Raw genomic sequence first — 9,429 nt, forward strand, 5'->3', positions numbered from 1 at the left:
AGATATTGCAGTCAAACCTATTAGGACACCATCCTTGTTACCAACCGCTCTATTGTATCAGGGAGAGCCACACAAGTGTCCCAACTTGGATCAATTGGATCTAAGGGGGGAGGAAAAACAAAAGCTCTTTCAACCTTTAATCCAGGAGACAGATCCCATTAATAGGTATAAATTCTTTGTTGATGGTTCTAGTTATTACCATCAAGGCAAACCCTATACTGGGTTCGGAATCTATGCAGTTCCCCCTGAGGGGAAAGGAGAGCCTTGGGAAAAGGCATATTCATGCACTCCACATTCGGCTCAATATGCAGAATTAGCTGCAGTGGCTTGTGTGTTGGAGTACTGTGTGCAGTTCTCCATCACCACCACATATCAAGATATCTGTCTGTTTTCAGACTCTGCATGGGTATGCAATTCTCTCACAGAGTTCCTACTATATTGGGAAACAAATGGTTTTACATCTTCTGATGGCACACCTATTAGGTATGCATCACTGATGAGATACATCCATTGGTTAACAGTAATAGTTACTGTTTCAGAGCGGCCAATCAAAATAAAAAAAGTAAAAGCTCACTGGAAATTAGACCCTTATGCTATGGAAAATGAGAAAGCTGATAAATTGGCCCGTGAAGGAGCCCGATCAGGAGAATTTTGGGAAAGTAAGGATCAGGAGTATTCTGTTATTACCCCTAATCCTAAATGTCCTATAGCTGCAACTAAATTGGTACAACCCAATATACCAGATCTAAAAGACATGCAAAAATTGGATAAGGACATAATAAAAGTAATTTTAGAGCTTTCCAAAATAGACAAAGAGGGATCACTAACAATAGACCCTTTGTACAAACGACATGAACAGCAGTTACAAGTCGTAGATGGAGTTCTCATGTATACAGGAGGTCTTTTCCCTGTGTGGGTAGTTCCCAGCTCACCTACGGAGGGAAATGATGTACATGGTCCATGACACTCCTACAGGAGGACATCAGGGAGTGGACAAAACTGTCCAGCGTCTTGCATCTGTAGGGTGGTGGCCACTTCTTAGGATGGATGTGCAACAATATTGTGAAAATTGTCTGGCATGTGCCCAAGCTAATCCTACTCCATCCAAAAGAAATGCGCCACTAAGATCCCAGGTGTATGAAGGTCCGTGGATGGCTTTGCAGATTGACTTTGTAGGTCCTTTGCCAAGGACCCAAAGAGGTAACCAATATCTATTGGTGATTATCGATCCTTTCTCAAAGTGGATAGAGGCATTTCCTCTTAAAGCCAATACTGCAAAAGCCACTGCCAAGGTCTTGGTAGAACAAGTCTTCTCTCGCTGGGGGATCCCTGCAAAGGTAGAATCAGACCAGGGATCACATTTTACAGGACAGTTCTTTAGGGATTGTCTTAAATTAATGGGAGTCCCGCAGAGACTACACATCCCATACAGACCACAGTCATCTGGGATGGTGGAACGAACCAATCGGACTATAAAAGTGATGTTGAGGAAACTGGTTGATGCCAATGGACGTAACTGGGACACCCTCATGCCTTTAATTTTAATGGCATTGAGGGCGACACCGGCTGCATCTACTGATAAAACACCTTTTGAAGTGATGACAGGCCGAACAATGAGATTACCAGAACATTTAATTTGGCAAGCTAGTGGCACTCAATTAGAGGGAATAAAAATGGATACCTACCTGCAAAATCTGCAAAAACATTTAAATCACATTCACTTGCAGGTAGCTGCTAAATTGGGAAAATCCAGACGTAAGGCAAAGGCTTACTTTGACAAAAACCAGAGAGAGAATACTTGGGAGGTAGGAGATCAAGTAATGTTATTGTCATATAAGTCACCAGAACATGGGTTGTGTAATCGATGGATTGGACCTTTCCAAATCATTGATAAACTCAGTTCAGCAGTATATAAGATCAGAGTAACAGGAGGAAAGCATAATAGAGACAAGATTTATCATGCTAACCAGTTAAAGCTGTATCAATCGTCCAGGTCGCAGGAGCAACTTCTTCCTCAGGACTTAAGTGATCAGACGAAATCGCAACAATTGGAGCCCAGCAGTTTGCAACCATGAAATTGACATTGACATTTTTGACTTATTACACCCTTATTGTTGCTCTAAGGGTAGGACTATGCCAAAATCTTAAGTCTGAAACCGAACTATTGCAACCCCAGGAAACCAGACGACCGGATCGTACTCCGTTGTCTGAGCCCAAGCAACAGAACATACCAACAAAGAAGGAACGGACTATTATACTTAATCCAGAACTGGTCAACAACCCGATTCAACAGGTTAAGGGAATTCGGGGGGAGGATGTTACTTTTGAATATCAATTGATAGAAGTAACTGCACTACCCTCTAGTGGTTGGAAAAAGATGTGGCCCCTGAATGAGAATTCGAGGGGGGGTGGTTGCAAGACATTTATAAATTCAACTTCCCTAAAACATGGTATAGCTTATGGAACTTGGAAAAATAAAGCTAGCTGTAATAATTTGATAACAGGGGGAAGTTTAACCTTGTATAAGCTTGAATATGAGGATCAAGGACGATATGAGGTGCTCATCATAGCTACCTTTCAAACCAAAACAGGAAACAAAAAATATGTCCAGAATATGACATTTGAACTTAGAGTTCAGGACCCAGTTATTGACTATGATGTTGATCAGTCAAGAATAAATGATGTAAATTGTCCAGTGTTAAACCCAGGACCTGTTAGTGGTCTTACCACAACACCCATGATGGGGAAAATAATTAATTAAGTTCAATTTATGCATATTCCTGTAGTGCTAAATTTGTCTAATTGGTACTTGGGAGAATTTAGCTATTGTCAGCATACCAAAGTAGCTTCCTTTTTCTCAGTACGACTTGTGGATAGGATTGTAGCCTATCAGCAACGAGTGCGGGATATTGTTCTGTTGAAGGATGATAAAGTCCCTAAGTCACCAACTCTTAGGAGAAAACGTAGCTTAAATCTCCTTGGAGGTTTAGGATCCCTAACAGGACTATTTGGTGCAGGAATGTCAATTTGGAACCAAGCGGATATTGGAAAAATCCGCAAGCATATAGATTATGTGTTAAAAGAGGAAGCTAACCGAGTAGTCAATCCAATGTTACAGGGAATAAAGGGATTGGCACAGGAAGAACGATTTACTGTTTATAATATGCATGATATAACCCAATTGTTTAATGAAACTCAACAGAAAATTAACCAGTTAATTGCTTTAAACAATGATCAGAAAAGAGATCAGCATTTGGGGAAAGAAATTATATGTTCTGCATATGGGGAATATGTTGTAAGCACAATTACTGATGCATTGCGATCCTTAAAATTAGGAGAAGTCCCTGACTTAATTAAGGATGAACAACTAATGAGTTGGTATTGTCCTAAATGTTTTCAAAAGCTGGAAAAGGAAAGATCCACTTGTTTGGATACATGCCAGCATTTGTCAGTGGGTGCTATGAGAGAGATAGGATCTGTGACACCTCACCCCAACCGAGACAGTTGTTCTCTTACAAAAGATTGTATGATGGCACGGTCTTTGTATGTCTCATTCACGGTCTCGTTACCAGTGTTTGACCCAGACAGAGATGTGTACAAGCAATTGGCTGCTATCCATTCTATAGGTCACCTCGAAGATGACATCTACAGGGAACGCGTTAATGCACCTCCCCTGGTAGTCTATCACACTCCAACTCAGACTTGGAAGGTACCACAGATGGCCTGTTGTTCTGAAAAGGGACCCCAGTATATCTGTAGGTGTAATGTGTTTGAAACAGACACTGTTTTGTGTGGACTACAGGGAGAGAAAGCACAGAATTCATCATCGTCATGCCTGGTGAGGCTGACCACATGGAAGACTCCGATGGAGAGGGTGACCTATGCTGGAAGGAACCAATTTTGCGTGGTTACCAACCAAAAGAGGTACCAGTATGGTCCCTTGGAGTGTCCTGTCACAGAGCCAAATTTCTGTTTTACCCCAAAGCAACCCACGGTAATAGGAAATCAAGTTATTTCCCCTATTCCTATTTTTGAGAACATTACCATTATTCAGTCTAACCCTGATTACCAGAATTTAACTATTCAAAGCACACCTACTTTTCTGGCTTATATTCCACCATTGGGGTTGCAACTGAAATCCTTAATGACTCGTAAAGAGACTCACCTCATTCAAATTACTAACAATATGGATGAAGCCCAACAAGTTATTACCCAATTAATGAATGAAGGGAATGAGTCTGCAACAACTTCCAGAGAAAATTTCGGATTAGAAGTATGGATAATTATCCAAGGAATTGGGATTGTGATTAATTTCCTTATGTTAGGTTATATGCTGTATAAACGCAACAAACCCAAGCCAAGAACTAGGCAGAGACCTAGACAGACACCCAGACAATCACCTAAACAAATGCACAGACAAGCACCATCTGGGGATAAAGATGAATATATATACATGGTGCCCATTCCTGATACCTACCAAAATTTGCCCAGGTATGAAACTAAAAAGGGCCCCACAGATGTTAAGTCCTAGGTGACGGGGTTTCTTTATGTAAACCACCCCGTCAAAGGGGGGCGTGTAGCCCTGAGGATTAATCTGTTGGTCTGTATAAAATGTCTTTTTGATAAAAGTGTGTAGGCTGCATAGATTAATAGGAATTTGCAATAGCTGTAACGCAAGATACCTAGAAACTTCTAAGCCAGACATCCTGGCCTATTTCCTTTGTGATGCTGACAGCAACCTTTAAGACCCTTACTCAGAAAAGTAATAATAGGAGACAAACCTACGCAAATGTCTAGGGACTTTTTGAATGTCTGCTAACCTTTCACCTAGTTAGGGTAAAAAGGAGGGTATTTTTGACCACAAATGTAACACATACACCCGCAAGCTACTATATAGCTGTCATTAGTACGCACACAAAAGGTCAGCCAATGAAAACAGGTACCCTCACCTTTCCATGGGGGAAAGACAAATTTGGGCATAGGAGGAAGGATTTCTCCCTATAAAAAGGGTGACAATCCTCCATTAGGGCAGGCGATACATCTCTCTGTTTCCTTGTCGTCTCAACCTGCTTCGAAGCCTCTTTCTCCTACGAAAGCTGTCAATACTAAGTCGTAGTATTAATTCTTCTCAAAGTAGTGAGTATGAACATATTCTCATTTCTGCTAGAGCATTTAAGTTAAAAAAGAGGGTTTCACTCATAACCATTTTCTTTGTAACTTCCTCTAGCAGAGGTGTGAAATTTACTCTAGCGCTTATTTGCTGCAGAGTACATTTAGAACTGTGTAATATCATATCATATCTCTTAAAGAACTGTGATATTTTGTAACTTTGTAATCTCATACTGCTTTTAACATTTTACATTTACTTCTTGTTTTATTGATTTTAAATAAAAGGTCTTGTTTGACTAAACTCTGTCTCTGTCTAAATTCCTGTAATATACCCCAATCTCCTTGTATTAAATTCTGTGAAGCCTGATTCAAGACGAACTTTATCTTCTGATCACACATATTGGCGAGCCATACCCATATTATTAATATCTAATAACTATTATTAACATTACTAATTAATTAGAAAATTAATTATTAAATACAACTAAATTAAGTGGATAAATTCCACTGTCCCTATTAACCCGCCCCAAATCAGGCTACAGCTGGGCTGTGAGGGGAGCATCAGAAGCTGCTGCTCTCTGCCCTCCCCTGACGCAGCCTGGCTGAGGAAAGTGACCTGGATGCAGGGAGCTCGGATGATGTCCCTTCTCGCCCCCCTGCCCCTGCTAGGGAAGGCTGCTGTGTGGTGTCTCCATGGCTGCACTGTCAGTGATGCAGGTTTCTCTCTCCCCTTATTCCAGGGGCATCCTACTAGATAAAATTGAGCAAGAAATGCTTCCCAGGGGGTTTTTAGGACTAGAATTGCTATTTTCAACAGTGATTGCCATTTTTTTTCTAGTTTTGTTTGTTTGAAAGGAAGACAGGGTTATTGCACTGGCAAATTCCCCATAGAAACAAAGAATAATAAAGGCACCGCAACTTTTCCTCATGTATGGAGGACAGTCTTATAATATGCATCCAGATCTCCTCCAATCACACAAGCTGAAAATTGTTCCACTTTACTGCAGTTCTGTAACCATGCGGTAACCAATCCTGTCTGTGTTCTGTGCATAGCCAAAATTCCTGCTGAATGACCCGCCTTGGGAGCAAGTTACCAGTGACCCAGGGCAGGGGCAGAAGGAGGGTGCAGGTGGTGGGGGGAGCCCAGGGCTTGGGCAGCAGTGGGTGTGTGGGTGGGGGATCACTGGTGGGGAAGGGGGAGCCCAGGGCTCGGGCAGCAAGGGTTGTTGGGGGGAGGCCAGGATTGGGGTGGGGGCAGCCAAATTTTTTTCCTTGGGGCGGCAAAAAACCAAGAGCCGGCCCTGCCTCCACACACCGTGAGGTAGGCAGGAGCGGATCATTATTATCCCTACTCGAAAGAGGGAGAAGCTGAGGCTGAGAAAGGAGAATTGACTTGTCTTAGGTCACACAGCCAGTCAGTGGCAGAGTTGGGAATAGGACCCAAGAGCCCTGATTTTCAATATACCTGCCCCTGGAAATTTCCACTACATGCATCCGACGAAGTGGGTATTCACCCACGAAAGCTCATGCTCCAAAATGTCTGCTAGTCTATAAGGTGCCACAGGACTCTTTGCTGCTTTTACAAACTAACCATCAGATCTTGAATTTCAGACATTGAATGACCTGAATAAAGAGCTCTGTGATGAGCTCCAGACCAACAACAGTGCACAGGAATTATTCAGCAAGTATTTGAGGAGAACTGCAATGTCAGAGAGAATCATGAACTGCTCAGAGACCATTAATGCAGAGAAGCAGCAAAATTCATCAAACATAGAACTGGTTCTGACTTATTTCCTTGGTCTTAAAAGAGAACACCAAGGACCTGAGTCTCCTCCCTGTCAATAACCCCCTGCTCAGCCAATCAGGGTAGAGACTGAGGACGGGAGGCTGAGGGTTCTCACCAGAGAGCCCAAAGGATGGTCCAGGTCACTGGTGGGGATCATTGACCGAGCACTATTTTAGCCCAGTGGACTTCCCACAGTGGGAGCTGCAGAGCACTCCCCTGCAACAGATGGATCAGACTGAACAGGTTTCAAACCTCCAGGAGGCTCTTACCTTCTAAACAGGGACGGCTGTTTTCTAGTAAAATCACTACAAGGGAAGGAGAAAACTCGAAAGAGGTTCCTCCTGGCGCTCACATCCGTGAACCTGAATACTCTCTCAGTCCTCAGAGAGAGACCTGGAGAAGGAGACTTGCTGAAGCAAAGCCACAGGGGTCTCTGAGGTTTCCCTGGCTCCTCGCCCCAGTCTTGCCTGGCTGATGTCAGCATCTCTCTGTGAGGTCACCACCTTCCCACCGCCTTTGACCAATAGGCTGAGGTCCTGCAAAAGGCCTTTGTGATGTCACTGCCACACCCCTCCCTTGCTGGGCCAATGTCCTGCCCCTGGCCAGGCACTTTGGAGGTTTGAGCTACTCCCTGGGGATCACCCCACTCAAGGAGCGTTCGTTCTAGGCAGCAAGCCGGCTAGACAGGGAAACATCAGACGCTGCTCCCAATGCTACACTCAGTTTTTCAGAAATTAGTCGACTTTATGGCCAGAAGAGACCATTAGAGCATCTAATCTGGCCCCCTGCGTATCACAGGCCCCCTGTATGACAGAAGAGCTACTTTTGGGGCAAACACATTCCAGAAAGGCATCTAGTCTTCATGAAATGACATCAAGAGATGGAGAATTCACCACTTTCCTTGGTAGCTTGTTCCTGTGATGAATCATCCTCGCTGTTGAATATTTGTGCCTTAGTTGTAATACGAATTTGTCTTTCATCTTCCAGCCATTGGGTCTCATTATTCCTTTCTTTGCTAGATTAAAGAGCCCTTTAATACCCAATCTTTTCTCTCCATTAAGGCACTTCAACATTTCAATGAAGTCACCTTTGTTATATCCTTGGGGCAGCCGGTGTAGGAAGCAATCACTTGAGGCCAGAGAGCAGGCAGCTAACCAAAACCTCCATTTTATTTACATATATACAGAGAGCTCCCTCGGCCGGTTGAAACCGGTTGTGCTAACCCATAATAATCTAACTCAGTTGCCATAGCAACAAAACCATGACAACCAAATACACAACAACCTTTCAATCTTCTTTTGATCAGCTAAACAGGTTGAGCTCTTTCAATAGCTCACTAGAAGGCATTTTTCTCCAGCCCTCAGAACATTAGGTGGCTCTTTGCTGCCCCAGCTCCAATTTCACAACATCTTTTTCAAACGAGGACACCAAAACTGGAGGCAGTATTCCAGTATCAGTCTCACTGATGCCGTATCATCTCCTGTGACGTTACTGACATAATCTGTAACTGTATAGCTCACCGTTGTGACCACTGTTCTATATTTGCAGCCAATATTACAGAGAAGTGGTCGTGTAAGGGGTCTATGGAGAGGTTCTGACTGGCTGATTATAATGATGCTATCTCTAGATGTGTATCGTTTTTTTGTAGTTGACATTATGAATATTAGCTCTATGCTGCCTGTATTTCAAACTTGTGCTCTGCTTCAGGGAATGATACCTTTGTTTAATTGATGAAAACATAAACTAAACACTTAGAGGATTGGAACTGATTTCAGCAGATGGACAGGTTTGCTAGGTTTTTATGCATTTGGACAGCAAAATGTTGAGTGTTCACATTCATTTCAATCATCCTTGTATGGTGGAGCTCCTGAACATAATGGAGAATGGAAATGAAAATGTTTTTCTTTTTTTTAAGAGGGCACCTGGGTTTGAACAAAAGACCACTTGATCTACAATCAAACACTCTACCACTGAGCTATACCCCCTTTACAACAGGAGTATGGAATCGTGATCTCCAGGACTTTGAAGGACAGACCCTGCTTCATCGAGCTCCTTTGCCATTCCCAGACTACAGGTGGTTTTAAAAATGGGGTTTGATTAAACTTCTTAAATGTGGTAAACACCACAGCTTGCACCCCCACTGCTATAGCTTCTCCCCATGACAGAGCTGCCACCTCCTGGGGAAGTGGATTGACTACACCAACAGGAAAACTCTCCCCCCTCAGCATGGAGCAGTGGTTCTCAAGCTGTGGGTCAGGACTGAAAAGTGGGTCGTGACCCTGTTTTAATGGGGTCACCAGAGCTGGCATTAGACTTGGGTCCTGGGGCTGAAGCCAAAAGTCTGAGCCCCCCCACCCAGGGCTGAATCCCTCAGGCTTTGGTTTTGCCCTCCCCCCACTGCGGTTCAGTCTTTGGCACTCCCCCGAGTGGAGGGGCTTGGTCCCTCTTTCCAGGGCTACGTATTAAGTTATTTTGGCAGGAGGAGGTTGCAGTGAAAGGACGTTTGAGAAACCCTGGCATAGAGCATCTCCATT

The 9,429-nt window shown here is 43.4% G+C and overlaps 1 non-coding gene across 1 annotated transcript; it reads right to left on the reverse strand.

Moving 5' to 3' along the window:
• Nucleotides 1-8,808: 8,808 nt before the first annotated feature.
• On the reverse strand, nucleotides 8,809-8,880 carry TRNAY-GUA. Its single transcript has one exon. It is a non-coding gene; the product is annotated as a tRNA-Tyr (tRNA).
• Nucleotides 8,881-9,429: the final 549 nt, after the last annotated feature.

This window comes from Mauremys mutica, unplaced genomic scaffold (genome assembly GCF_020497125.1).
Source record: "Mauremys mutica isolate MM-2020 ecotype Southern unplaced genomic scaffold, ASM2049712v1 000885F_np12_obj, whole genome shotgun sequence".
Classification (NCBI taxonomy): Eukaryota; Metazoa; Chordata; order Testudines; family Geoemydidae; genus Mauremys; species Mauremys mutica.